Below are 14,142 nucleotides of genomic sequence, written 5' to 3' on the forward strand. Positions count from 1 at the left end.
AAGCCAAAAGTACACTCCCAAGATAAGGGAAGGCCTGCTTACATAAAGAAAATCCCTACCCTGTCCCTGATTGGTCCATTTCTATGCAAATGAAGAATCCAAATTTGCACTGTTTGATTGATCCACATAGCACTGTCCTGATTGGTTGGAATTACACATGCTAATTGGTCATTATGAAGCTACTGTGCTTGGAGGATAAAGATGCAAATGAGGATATAACTTCATAGCTCTAATTGGACCAAAATAGTCTCAGCCCATGAGTTAAAATACAAATCCAAGAACTCCTTTATAAGATTCAGCTCAGAAGGCAGGAATGCAGTCCCAGAGGCTTGGCAGCCTAGTCCTGGAAAGTCAGAGATGTTTGATAAAGACCAATAAAAAGTAAGAAAGAAATACGTAGTAAGTTATATGAAGATTGGTGGAAAGGAAAGGAGAGAGGGAGAGAGAGCCTTCAATAGCCAAGGATATTAAACCTTGGGCAACCTCTATCCTGCTAGATATCTGACTCACTGACATAACTTGTACAAAAAACTTTACAACTACAGCATTCAATTAACTCCTAAGTACCAAGCTCTGAGTTTTTCTTTAATTAATGCCCATCAGGTATTTTATACCCATAATACAGGTGGAGTATAATGATGCTTAGAGAGGTTAGATAAATGTGAAATATCATAAAACTAAAAGAAAGAAGCAAAAATTGGAATCCCTGTCATTTCCAGGCCATATTCTTAACTGCCACTATCTACCACTAACATAATAATCAGTAGTTACCTATCCAGATATGTTTAAAAGCCTAACTAAATCACAAGGCCTAAGGTTCTCCCACTTCCCAAACTATCTTCCTAACATTTATCTTCCTCCATCTTTGATGAACAGTAAAGATGTTACTCAAGAAAGGAAAAGTGATAAGACATACCACCAACTTGATTTCCTACAAGCTGTCAAAAATTGGGTCACTTAGCCTGGCCAGTGTGGCTCAGTGGTTGAGCTTTGACCTATGAACCAGGTGGTCACGGTTCAATTCCTGGTCCAGGCATATGCACAGATTGCAGGCTTGTTTCCCAGTGTGGGGTGTATAGCAGGCAGCCAGTCAATGATTCTCTCTCATTAATAATTTTTCTATCTCTTCTTCTCCCTTCCTCTCAGAAATCAATAAAAATATATTTAATAAATAAATGAATACTAAATCAAGTCACCTACAGTATGTGCAGAGTTTGCACATGCAGTTGAAGACAGCAGGACTCTAAAACAGTGTTACACACTTCTACCCTCTAATAGCATGGAAGGGTACATGAAATAAGCAGCCCTAGCAGATTACCAAGAAAAATGTTCTGCAGATGGGGCAATTTTCCAAAGAAGAGGGGACAGAGGGAAGCATGCTGGAGTCAAGCCTATACTACACATAGGGTATATAAGATCTATGGATTTCTACAGACACCAGACAATCCTCTAGCTATATGATCTAAGCCCAGATACTTCACTTTTTCATTTTTCACATCTATAAAATAAGGCACTCGATAGGGCAGTAAATAAAATAATAAACCCAAGGTGCTTTGTACCCTGAACACAGAATTGCTCTGTAGATGGCAGCCATTAATGATAACATTAATCCCCAGCTCAAAGACATGGAACAAAGGCCCAGAAAGGTTGTGACTTGCCCTTGGCCACATCCATTGAACACTCTGAGGAGATCACAAGTACAAGAGCCTGGAGCCCTGCAGACATCCTTTGCACTCTGGGAATTATACAAATGATTTATCAATGATGACATCTGGTCCTGAGGGAGAAAAGGCTCACTTTTAGCTGTGCTTAAGGCCAATCATATAATAATCGTAATGCCTTGTGCTGCATGGTGCTTTTATTTTTCAAAGTGTTTCCCATCAATTACATCATTTTACTTTTAAATATCCCTATGAGTCAGGGAAGACATTATCACCATTAGTTGTTGTTCTTATTGATTTTTTTAATGCTCTGGTTGTTATAGAGCAAATACAGCCATTCCTATTTTTAAACTGTTTGTAATATATTTTGTCCTGAATCCTGGTGCTTAGCTTTCTCTGACTTGTTGTCTCCAAATTAGAAATGGCAAATTTCCTTGACAAATGTATGGTAAGATGGCTTAGAAAGAGAATCACTAAGGAGAAGAGCTGGAAAAACATTTCTACTATACACAAATGGATTACAGAACCTGTATTTTCCAATCCTGAATTTCTGCAGAAGTCCAAGTTCAGAAGACCAAGGACTCTGTGAACTAGCCAAGGCCACAAGTTAGCAGCTATTCACGTGGGTCCCAGCAGTTGCCAAATGAATGCATTTCTCAATGTAAATAGAACCAGAGGAAAGTCTAGGCCTCAGGGAATCTTTAAATCTGCCAAGTTACTTCAGCTACATGAACATGAGTCCTTATCTACTTCTCATTCTAAGAACAGAAAGTCTAATGCAAAGGAGGGTTCTCATCTAGGTAAAGGTAAAGAGTCCCAGATTCTGCCACTCGGTTCTGCCACTGACTAGCTGTCTGATGTTAAGAAATAAAATAAAGAAAGAAAGAAAAGAAAAGAAAAAAAGAAAGTGACAAAGGCTTGCTCCACCAGGGATACATATATAGGGAGAGTACCTGAGGAACACATCAAAGGGCCACCACACTCATCCTCAATAGAATGTAGCCAGATGAAAACAGGCAGAACATTCTAGATAGAGCAATGGGCATGCATGCATTAGCTTTGAGGAAGTTGCTAAAAGACATTCCTTAAGGCAGAATTTGTGGGAACTGCTTGGTCATAGATGAGATCCTTATTTAATAATCCTATATAATAAAAGGGTAATATGCAAATTGACTCTAATGATGGAATGACCAGAACGACCGCTCAACCAGTCACTATGAGGTGCACTGACCACCTCTCAGTCTCTAGCCAGCAGGGTGATGGAGGGGGGCAGGGCCAGCTGCTGCAGTCAGGGGAAGATGGTCCTGATTGCAGGCCAAGCCTAGGGACCATACCTGTGCATGAATTTCATGCGCCAGGCCTCTAGTATAAGATAAGCAGCAACCATGTGAAAAAGGTCTATCTTTCCAGGGAATTTCGCTCTTTTTCCTAAAATAGTGTGCATATCTTCAAAAACAAAGCAGAGAGCCACTTAGCTGCTCAACTTGCTTTGCTAGCTAAACATTATTGAATGTAAACATTCAATAATGCAAACAGTTTCACAGCCCATCCAAAGCCCTATGAGGAATCTGATTTCATAGTCCAACTAAATCACTCACTAGCCATATGTCCTTGAGCCTCAGTTTCCCCATTGTTAAATGTTGACAGTCATAACCTAGTTCACTTTTCTTTTCAATATGCCACATAAGACTAACACTTTAATCAAAGGAGAGTTTTGATGTCACCTCCTGTTCTATGATTTTATGCATTTATCATAAAGCCTGATTTTATCAGTTATTTTTTTTAAATGGAAATATCCTCGTATAATAAGACTCTTGAGGGAATGGTACAGGAATTGGAACTCACTTATAAAAATCAAGTAGCAATATGATTCAGCTGCTGGTTCTCTCCAGCCTGGACTGCGCTTTGCATGAGAAATGAGCTCATCTTCGAATGTAGCAGATTCTGCTTGTTTGGGTAGTGCTTCTAATCGAGGCATATATATATTTTCCCTCAATCACAGGAAAACAAATTGTCAGTGGCATATTGCTTTGATATTTCAACCATTTGCTGAATTTCTACCCCTCCAAAATTGTGTTGAACAGAAGCATGAAGCATGAATAGACCAAACCAGAGAACCCAGTATTTATGAGCCCATTCAAACCTTATAAAGATTTGATCAGCAAATATGCCAATTGATACATCATAATGTTTTACAACTGCAGTTGTCTTGGTCTATAAAACTTATTATAATTCTGAAGGGATTTCTGCTTTCCTGGCAGACATTTCTGTTTTACTGCCACCTAGTGATGTATATTAGAACTGGCAGTTTTGCTGCTGGATTTTCAGGAGGCTGAAAACTTTTTTAAGCGGAAGACACAAAATAATGATTCTGATAGGCATCTTTCTATCCTGCCTCACTTAACTTATCTCACCCTTCCCATTCCCCATCCAAATAACCCCCTCTACACACACACACACACACGCACACACACACACACACACACACACACACACACACACACAGTATTCTATCCAGAATCTATAAAGCTCTAATATGAATTTATGCCCTGTGAGGTAGAATAGATCCCAGATTTTGTTAAAAAGCCCTAATTTTTAATATCTATCAGCATATTAACAATGTCAATATTTTTACCCCCATTTTATTCCTCTCTCCAAACTCTCTACCAGTTGGAATGCAATACAGAGACACTTCTAGTCTTCTGACAACAGAGATCCAGAGTTGATGTTGAGGAGTCACGATTGGTTCCTCAGGAGAATATTGGGCTAACCCTGGCAGACTCATGGCCCTGGACAAGCACACTGGAGTGTCAAGTGGAGCTCCTTTCTTGTGAAGGAGCAAGAAAAAGTCCCAGTTACAATGTACTGAATATATGAAAAGAGTTCCCATTCTACAGAAGCTCTATGGGTTCTCACAGAAATATGGGCTTTTAAAGCTCTATGATAATTTTGAATCCCTTTAGATCAATGATTTTCAATCTCAGGAAGTAGCATCCCCACAATGAGTATTTGAAATGAGGTCGAATGTATCTTTTGCAGGCCACAATAAATGGAGTGCACTCCTTGAATCGCATGCTCAAAAGTTAGGGATGCTAAATGTCCTCATCATCTGGACATCCTCCATACTGAAAAATGTTCCATTCAGAATGCCAACAATGTTGTCCCAGAGAAACATAGCATTCACTAAAGGACTGGGTTAACTTCATTCTTCCTTTTATTCTTGATAAGGATTTTCTGAACTTCTTCATGTCAGACTTTGGAATAGAGTCTATGGATCTGATAATAAACACACAGCCTCCTGCCATGGCTGGTGTGGCTCTGTGGTTAGAGAGTTAGTCCTCCCACCAAAAGGGTTGCAGATTTTATTCCTGGTCAGGTCAAGGGCACATACCTAGGTTACAGGTTCAGTCCCTGGAGCCAGTTTGGGTGCATGTGGGAGGCAACTAATCAATGTGTCTCACATGTTTCTCTCTCTTTTTTCATCCCCCTTCATTCATCCCTTCCATTCTCTCTAAAAATCAATGGAAAAATTAATAACAACAAGAAAAGATACAGCCTCCCATTAATTTAAAAAGATCCCAGTGGGCATTCTGTGCATTCTCACCAACAGACCAACACTGTACTATTGTTGGTTTCTTTCTTTCTCTTGAAAATATGGTAACTGGCCAGGAAACAACTTAAAGATAACACAGTCTTGCTCAGTCCAGATGAGGATACCCCCCAGGAGGATGATGACTGCCAGTCAAGGACACTGTGGTCCAGAGCACTCAGAGCATCACATCCTCAAGAGACTGCCGAACTGCATTCTGATTCTCATGGAGATCAGACCAAGCGGAGGGAAATAGCCCCTGGTTTCTCTTGTGAGCTACACTTTGTCACCTGCTCACCTAACAAGCGCCGCTTGTGTCTCAGAGTCTCCCCATCTTTATCACCTACTTCTAGTTGTGTATGAACATGGGTAATAGGAGGGACAGCTACATTTCAGACAAACATTATATTGTCCACTTTGTTTCAGGCTCAGTCCTAGACACCCACATGAAATCATTTTATTATTTTCCTTCAGTAACTCCTCTCCACTCCTGGAAAAACCCTCATGCAATCCCACTGCTGAGGCTCATCAGTTCAGTCCATCAGATACTTTTAAATCTCAGGGTAGAATCAATTTTTAACACCCACTCCCACTACATATAAACTGAATTAGTGTCTTTATATATGTTGATTAAAGATATATGATTGACAGACATATAATAGAATATCACATATAAAATATTTGACAATTTTAGCTATTATCAACATGAATACATTTTGACAATCCTGTTGTTACCCACGTCATTTTTTTTATTTTAATTGATTTCAGAGAGGAAGGGAGAGGGACAAAGAGAAGGAAACATCAATGATAAGAGAAATCAGTGATCATCTGTTTCCTGCCTGTCACCCACTGGGGACTGAGCCCACAACCTGGGCATGTGCCCTGACCAGAATTGAACTATGATCTCCTGGTTAATAGCTCGACACTCAACCACTGAGAACAATAGCTGAGTATCCATGTCAAGTGAAGAAACTGAGTCTCAAAAGTCACAGAGCAATTAGTTCATAGAGTGAGGAACTTATCTCTAAGTTCAAAGCTCATGCACTCTAAAACCACACTAGCTCTACATCCCACTCTCTGTAAAAGAAAGAGACCTGGAGACCAGCTAATATTATTATCACATATAGGTGACTATGTGTATGTACATTATATAGGTGTTCTACATTCTTAGTCCACACTTCTCTGCCATCACACTGGGACCAGGAGGTATTCCTTTGAAAGCTGCAGTCTGTGATGGTTAGACTGCAGCTTGCAGCTGAAGTCAAACGAGGTGTCAGCTGTGTGTCAGCAGAGTCTACATCACACATAATGTTCACCAACGTAAGCTACTCTGGAGGTAACAGCAGCCAATAAGTGGATATGTTTCTTTCATTATGTGGATAAATCATCATTTCTTTTAACTGAAAGTGGCACATTGGAAATTTTCTGTTAATAGTGTATTAGAAATCTTACATATCTCTATTTTGTTTGTAAATACAATCTTGTTCTAAATCATAGTGATTTTTCTGGAAATGTGGGTGTGGCAGATATTCCCAAGGCTCATCAGTAACCACTCTTCCTCTCTTCCCAGCTCACAGAGACCATACTTCTCAGCCCCCTTTCTTACTAGGTAGAGTCATGGTACCCATCTAGCCAGCAGGCTATTAGCAGAAACAGTACATGTATGACTTCTAGAACTAAGTACCAAGTTTGAAATGAATAATCCTCCAGAACTTTCTTCTCTTGCCACAGCCATCATGGAGGCATGTGTTGAAATGGAGGCACTATGGGATCCACAGAGACCAGATAACTGAGGCAACACACATAAGATCATCATCCAGAAGACTTGCCCAAATCCACAGCAGAGTCCGCATGAATTTAAATAAACTTTCTTGCCCTTGCCTGTTTGGCTCAGTGGATAGAGTGTGCTGTGGACTGAAGGGTCCTAGGTTCGATTCTGGTCAAAAGCACATGCCCGATTGCAGGCTCAATCCCCAGTAGATGTTGTGCAGGAAGAAGCTGATCAATGATTCAATCTCATCATTGATGTTGATGTTTCTATCTCTCTCTCCCTCTCCCTTCCTCTCTGAAATCAATAAAAATATATAATTAAATAAATAATAAATAAATAAATAAACTTTTGCTTTCTTAAATCACTGAGGGCCGAAACCGGTTTGGCTCAGTGGATAGAGCATCAGCCTGTGGACTGAAAGATCCCAGGTTCAATTTTGGTCAAGGGCATGTACATTGGTTGTGGGCACATCCCCAGTGGGAGTTGTACAGGAGGCAGATGATCGATATTTCTCTCTCATTAATGTTTCTAGCTTTCTATCCCTTTCCTTTTCTCTCTGTAAAAAAATAAATAAAATATATATATTTTAAAAAAACAACACTGAGATTTAGGTGTTGCCTCTTACTACAATATAACTTGGATTCTTCTCACTAATACTGTGGGTGAGGTAATTTTATTCAAAAAAAAAGTATACACTCCTCTCTCAAAAATAATATACCATATGCATTTAATCCAATACCCCAGGTCTTCTTCAATCTGGTCCAAATCTATCTTCTCAATTTTCTCTTCCACCATTCTGGAAATTAAACTAGACACTATTTCTTGACCACATCTCAAATTTTGTGCTGTTTTGTTGTTATTTTTACCTCTACTTATATTATTATTTCCTCTGCATAGCAGTCTCTTCCTTTTCAAATGTCAAGTTACTATCTATCTTTAAAAGGCCTTTATATGCTAACTCTTCCATGAAATCTTCCCTAGTTCTACCATTCTGAAGTAATTTTTCTTTTCTTCAAATTTTTTGTTTAGTTCTTGTTAATACTTTTCACTTTATATCTTGCATTATGGTTATTTATGACCATCTTTTATCTCTCCTATTGGTAATCTTGAGAGGGACATTTAAATCTGACTCTTATTATATCCTCAACAACTCAACCCAGTGCCTTAAAATTATGCTCAATAAATATTTAATAGATACAGATATATCAGTGATATTAATATAGTAAGTTTTATCATAAAATCAACTTAGACCCTTGGGGATGCTATCAAGAAGCATTCCTTTCCTCATCTACTTTCTTACTGTCTCCCAACCCCAAAAGCAGCATTATCTTGGGTACTAGTGGGTGGGGATATAGGACATTAAAAAGTTCTATATCTATATTGGGTCCCTCTTCTAGGCCATGAAGCACCATTAGGAAATGGAGCAGGTTTCCCTCTTTTCCCAGAAGCACTCAGGAATTGAGGGGCTATGGCACTTGGGCTTGGGAGCTGGGTAAGAAGCTTGGAACTGGGAGGAAAGTAGTAGCAACATTGAAATTTATTGACAATGTAGGGTGAGCCTGTACCTGTGCTAAATGCTTTATGTATGTTTTATCACTTTCTCTTCCCAAGAACAGCAAGGAGACTGTATATAGCCTAATGGGTAGTGCATAAGCTCTATAACCACATTGCATGTGTTCAAATCACTGCTTTGTCCTCTAGAGTATAATAAAAGAGGTCTGGAAAATGTGGTTAATTAATTGTGTGATCTAGGAAAAGGTATTTAACTTCTCTCTGCCTTAGTTTCCTTAATTGAGAATAATGCTTCTTATCTCATAGAATTATGATGATGATAAATGTGTTGGTAAGTATAAGACATTTAAAAGAGGGCCCTCACATAATACGTGCATAATGGATATTTCTCTGCGGGGGGGGGGGGGGGAAGAGTGATATAATTATTGCTATTATCCCCTCTTTCCAGCTTAGTAAGGCTCAAAGATATGCAAGTATTAAGTGGTGTAACTGAGATTTGTACCCAAGCTTTCTGGCTTTAGAGTCAATGTTCTTAATTCTTCTACCATACAGTCTCTTTGAAACCCTCAGAATCACTAAGCAAAAATGTGGCAAAGAAAATTTATTCTCCACCTGACTAGATGAAGGAATGGTTAGACAAGATCACTTATAAGGTCCCTTTCAACCTTGAAATTCTGTGATTTATAGATGTCAACACCTAAGAGCATGAAAGTTTCCTAACAACCAAGGAATCCAGAGCAGAGGTGACCAGGCGGTCTCTCTTTGCTTTAGAACTTCTATTCTGAAGTGGCTCTCTAGAATCTTTTATTATAACCACATTTTTCCAGGCCTCTTTTATTATACTCTAGAGGTTAAAATCATATGCGCCAAGGAGAAAATGCAATGCTTTAGAGTCAGACAGATGTGAATATGAATCATTGCTCTGCCATTTATTTGCTTTAAGACCTTAGGCAAATTACTCAACCTCCTATCAAATTAACCTCTACCAGGTTTCTGCACCTTATAACTTTCTGGATTCTGTCCTTCCCCGTAGCTAAGAATGTTTGTAAAAATAAAATGTGTACATGACTCTGCTATTATCTTCCTTTCCCCATTGCAACAATTCATCGGATCAGATTTTTTTTTTTAACACAAACTAAGCCAAACATATTTTTTTTTCCTAGCAAATGAGACTAACAAAGTCTGGGTTTACTATGCAATGATATACCAACTGGGATGGGTGACTTTCTTTCTCATGGTCTAGACTCTAGACTCTAGAAAACACCAATATGTATCAGAAAAAAGAAAAAAGAATATTGATTCACAAAGAGCATCAGAGATAAGGTTAGTAATAGAAAATTCTCCATATCCCTACCTGCCCCAGAGGCCTGGGTTCATTTCTTCACTTTGGTTCTATGAGAAATGCCCCTTTTGTTAGAGTTGGCTTTAGTGGAGTGTATGCTATTTATCACCAAGAGTCCAACACTCTGAGGCCAGATTTCTCATCCGTAGAACAAAGAAAATAATATATCTATAGGATCACTAGTGGCCCAGTGCATAAAATTCATGCATAGGGAAAGTGGGGGGGGGGGGAGTGTCCATCAGCCTGGCCTGCACCCTCTCCAATCTGGGAACCCTCAGGGGATGTTCAACTGCCAGTTAAGGCCCTATCCCACAGAATAGATACTATCCTTTGTTACTATTATACTCTTGGAAGTTATCCAACATAAGTTTGTTTTTCTAACCCTCAGTATCTGAGAGCATGAACTTTTATGGAAATAAGGTGATTGCAGATGTGACTGGTTAAGATGAGGTCATGCTGGAGTAGAGTGTGTCCCTAATACAATATGACTTGTGTCCTTATAAAAAGGGGAAATTTGGACATAGACCCCCACACACTCAGGGAGAAAGCTATATGAACATGAAGAAAAATATTTACAAGCCAAGGAATGCTATAAATGGTCAGTGAGTGACCAAAAGCAAGGACAGGCATGGAACAGATTCTCCCTCACAATTTCCAGATTCATCAACCCTAGTGACACCTTCTCAGATCTCTGGCCTCCAAACTGTGAAACAAAAAATGTCTATTGTTTTTTAATCCACCTCCTTGGCAGTACTTTGTTATAGCAACCCTAGTAAAGAAAATATAGGGCCCCAAATTGGCCTACCTAATCAATATGCTACACAGTCCTGTATTTCCAGAGCCATGATAGAATTTTAAAGAGGAAAGAAACATAGCCATAATTACATTCTATTTTAAAATCAGCCTGCCCTTACTCATCTTTTTATCATTAATCATATAGATCATGGGCCTGGGTCTTGTATGTTTTGTGGGGAATGGATGCCCCACATTCTTTCCAGTATAGCTCAGTGTTATGTCAGTATTTGTCTCTTCTCTTTTCAGACAGGGACTTCACTGCAAAGTGTCTCATTTTTATAGTTCTATCATTAAACTGTTCAAAAGAACAGTGCTTTATAGATTCCTGTTTATAAACCCATTCTACTTTGGCTTATATGGGAAAAACAAAACAAAACATTGGAGTCCTTTTTTCTCTTCCTTATTCTGTTCCATGGTAAATGTAAAATCATGAAGTTTTAGGAGAGGGCATTCTTTGGTTTCGTTATTACAGCTATTCATCTTTCTTTGGAGGAAAGAAAGAGAGAGCTTACTCTATTGGATAAAGATGTTTCTCTGGAATCTTTCTCTGGTGACTCATAATCTAAAGCTGTTGAATTCAAGGAAGGCAGTTTTAAACACAGTATTTAATCTTATGGAGACATTTATTGCACAGCTTTTTGTTTTGCCTTGTTTAATATAAACCACTAGAGAGATGTTTCCTGGTTATATCATTTCATAAAGCAAAGTGTGAGGAAGAAAATCCAGATAAGAAAAAGCCATTCCAAGCCTCGCCAGTTTTGCTCAGTGGTTAGAATGTTGGCCCATAGATGAAGGCTCACGGGTTCAATTCCAGTGAAGGGCAGATACCTCTGTTGCAGGCTTGATCCTGGCCTTGGTCGGGACATGTGTGGGAGGCAACCAGTGAAAACATTGATGTTTCTCTCACTCTGTCTCTTCCCCTCGCTTCCACTCTCTAAAAATCAATAGGAAATATTCTTGAGTGGAGATTAAAAAAAAAAAAAAAAAAAAGCCATTCTTCCTTAGGAATCCTGACTTAGACTTTGTCTCCTCTAAGGAACCTAGATCCTAAAAACAATGCCACAAACAACATTAACAGTAATAATAATGATGATAATGGTTAACTAAATCCACAGGAGGAGGTATAGAGTAGTGGCTATAAAGGCTACTTCTAGAGTCAGTCACACCTGAATTTTTAAAGCAGCTCTGACTCTTCTAACTATGCTCCATTTTTTATGTTTTCTCAGCCTCAGGTTCCTCATCTCTAAAATTGGAATATTAATTTCCTTATTTCATAAAATTCTTGGGAACATTAAATGAGATTTTGAATGAAAAGCTCTTATACATAATATTCACTAAAAGTTAGTCGCTTTTTTTTTAGAAACAATAACACAATTTATTGGAAATCTATTGGGTATCAGTGGCTTTAAGAATGTTATCTCTAATCCTTACAGTAATCTTCAAGGTAATTACAGTGGTGCCTCGCATAACGAACGCCTCGCACAGCGAACTTTGGACAGGTTTTTCATGAAACCATCGGCCAAAAAGCAGAAAATGGATAAAGATGTGCAAGATTCGGTAGACTCTACTTAGTCTGTCTTAAAATTAAAAAAATGTGTGTTTTTTTTTTTTAAAAAATTGTTTTTAGATGTATCTAAATAAAAATATGTCATCTTAGCATATTTTTTTTATGTCATCTTAGCATATTTTATGCTACAGAACGAATTATTTTTTTTAACATGTATTGTTATGGGAAAACGCGTTTCACATAAGGAACTTTTCGTATAACAAGCTTGCTCCTGGAACGAATTAAGTTCGTTGTGTGAGGCACCACTGTATTGTTTATTTCCACTTTAAAGATAAAACAGTTAAATTGTTTTTCCAAAGTCACTTAGCAGGAAATGGCAAATCAAAGTCCCTTAGGTCTGAAAAAATATATCAAATTTCATCTGAATGCCTCCAAACTGATGGAAAGCTGAGCAATGGAAAGCTCCCTCCAATTCCAGGTTTCCTGTTGCCATTTATAAAACTTTAAGTCAAGATAAAATAAAAAAATAGTCTTTAGTAGTAGAATATCTGATTTTGAGAGCAGGGAAGGTCATGTAATGAGAATAGAGCCACAGTTGTCTAATAATTATTCACTAACTACAGATAAGAAGTTTTCTTATAGACCTTGGAAAACTGCAGAATGAAAAAAGGCTGGAAAAAGATAAGATGCTTTGATGGGTCCATTACTCAGAAAAGAAATACATTTTTGAGAACAGACCAAGGACAGGAAACCCTTTTATTGGTGGCTGCACCTGGACCCTGATGCACTCCAGGAGTTTTTCTCAGGAACAATGACCATTCTCTGGACCCAGGAATGGACTGAGCTGTTTGTAACATCATAGAATATTAGCCACCTTGTAATCAGACTCCTGAAGGCCAGACTGCAGACTCTACCCTTTTCTTTCCATTTCATACTTGTAGCTCACAGTTGCACGTAATCTGTGTTTTCCAGTAGTTTTAGGCTCTACAGCAGAGGTTCTTAACCTGTTCAGATCCTAAGACCGGAAAGCACAGATATTTACATTACTATTCATAACAGTATCAAAATTACAGTTATGAAGTAGCAACGGAAATAATTTTATGGTTGGGGGTCACCACAACATGAGGAACTGTATTAAAGGGTCGAGGCATTAAAAAGGTTGAGAACCACTGCTCTAGAGGAAGATCCACTTCCTTGCTTTTTTTAGCTTTTGGAGGCCACCTGCATTCTTAGGCTCAGGACCCCATCTTTAAATCACTCTAACCCTCTGTTTCCATGGTTATATCTCCTACTTCCTCTTCTGTGATCAAATCTCCCACTGCCTCCCTCTTTTCTAAGAGTATCTGTGATTAAATTTAGGGTCCACTTGGATACTCTCCTCTTCTCAAGATGGTTAACTTAATCACATCTACAAAATCCCTTTTGCTACAGAAGGTAATATTAAGAAGGTTCCAGGGATTAAGAAGTGGGCATCTGGGAGATGAACAGCATTATTCAACCTACCACATGCAAACTCCAAGAAGATATGGAAACCAATGCAAACAAATAGCAATACTTTCAGTTAAAGACAGACATCCTAAATAATAAAGAGACAATATGCAAATTAACCCTCACACCTTAACACCGCCACAAGATGGTGGTGCACACAGCGAGGGTGGGGCCAGTTGCTCCGCCCACCACTGCAGTTTCTGCAGCCCCACTTGGGAGTGGGAGATCTGGCAGCCACTCCATGCACCTGCCGCCTGAGTTCCATCAGCCCCACTGGAGGGGCCGGTCTTGGTTGCTGCTCTGCGCGGCTTCCATAGGGGTTAACTAGGATGGAAAAGGAGGGCAGTTGGGGGCAATCGGGCTGGCTGGGGAGCAGTTAGGCATCAATCAAGCCAGCAAGGGAGTGGTTAGGGGGTTATCAGGCAGACAGGCAGGCAGGTGAGCAGTTAGGAGCCAGCAGTCCCAGATTGTGAGAAG

This window comes from Pipistrellus hanaki (genome assembly GCF_964339955.1).
Source record: "Pipistrellus hanaki genome assembly, chromosome: 2".
In the NCBI taxonomy this organism is placed as follows: Eukaryota; Metazoa; Chordata; class Mammalia; order Chiroptera; family Vespertilionidae; genus Pipistrellus; species Pipistrellus hanaki.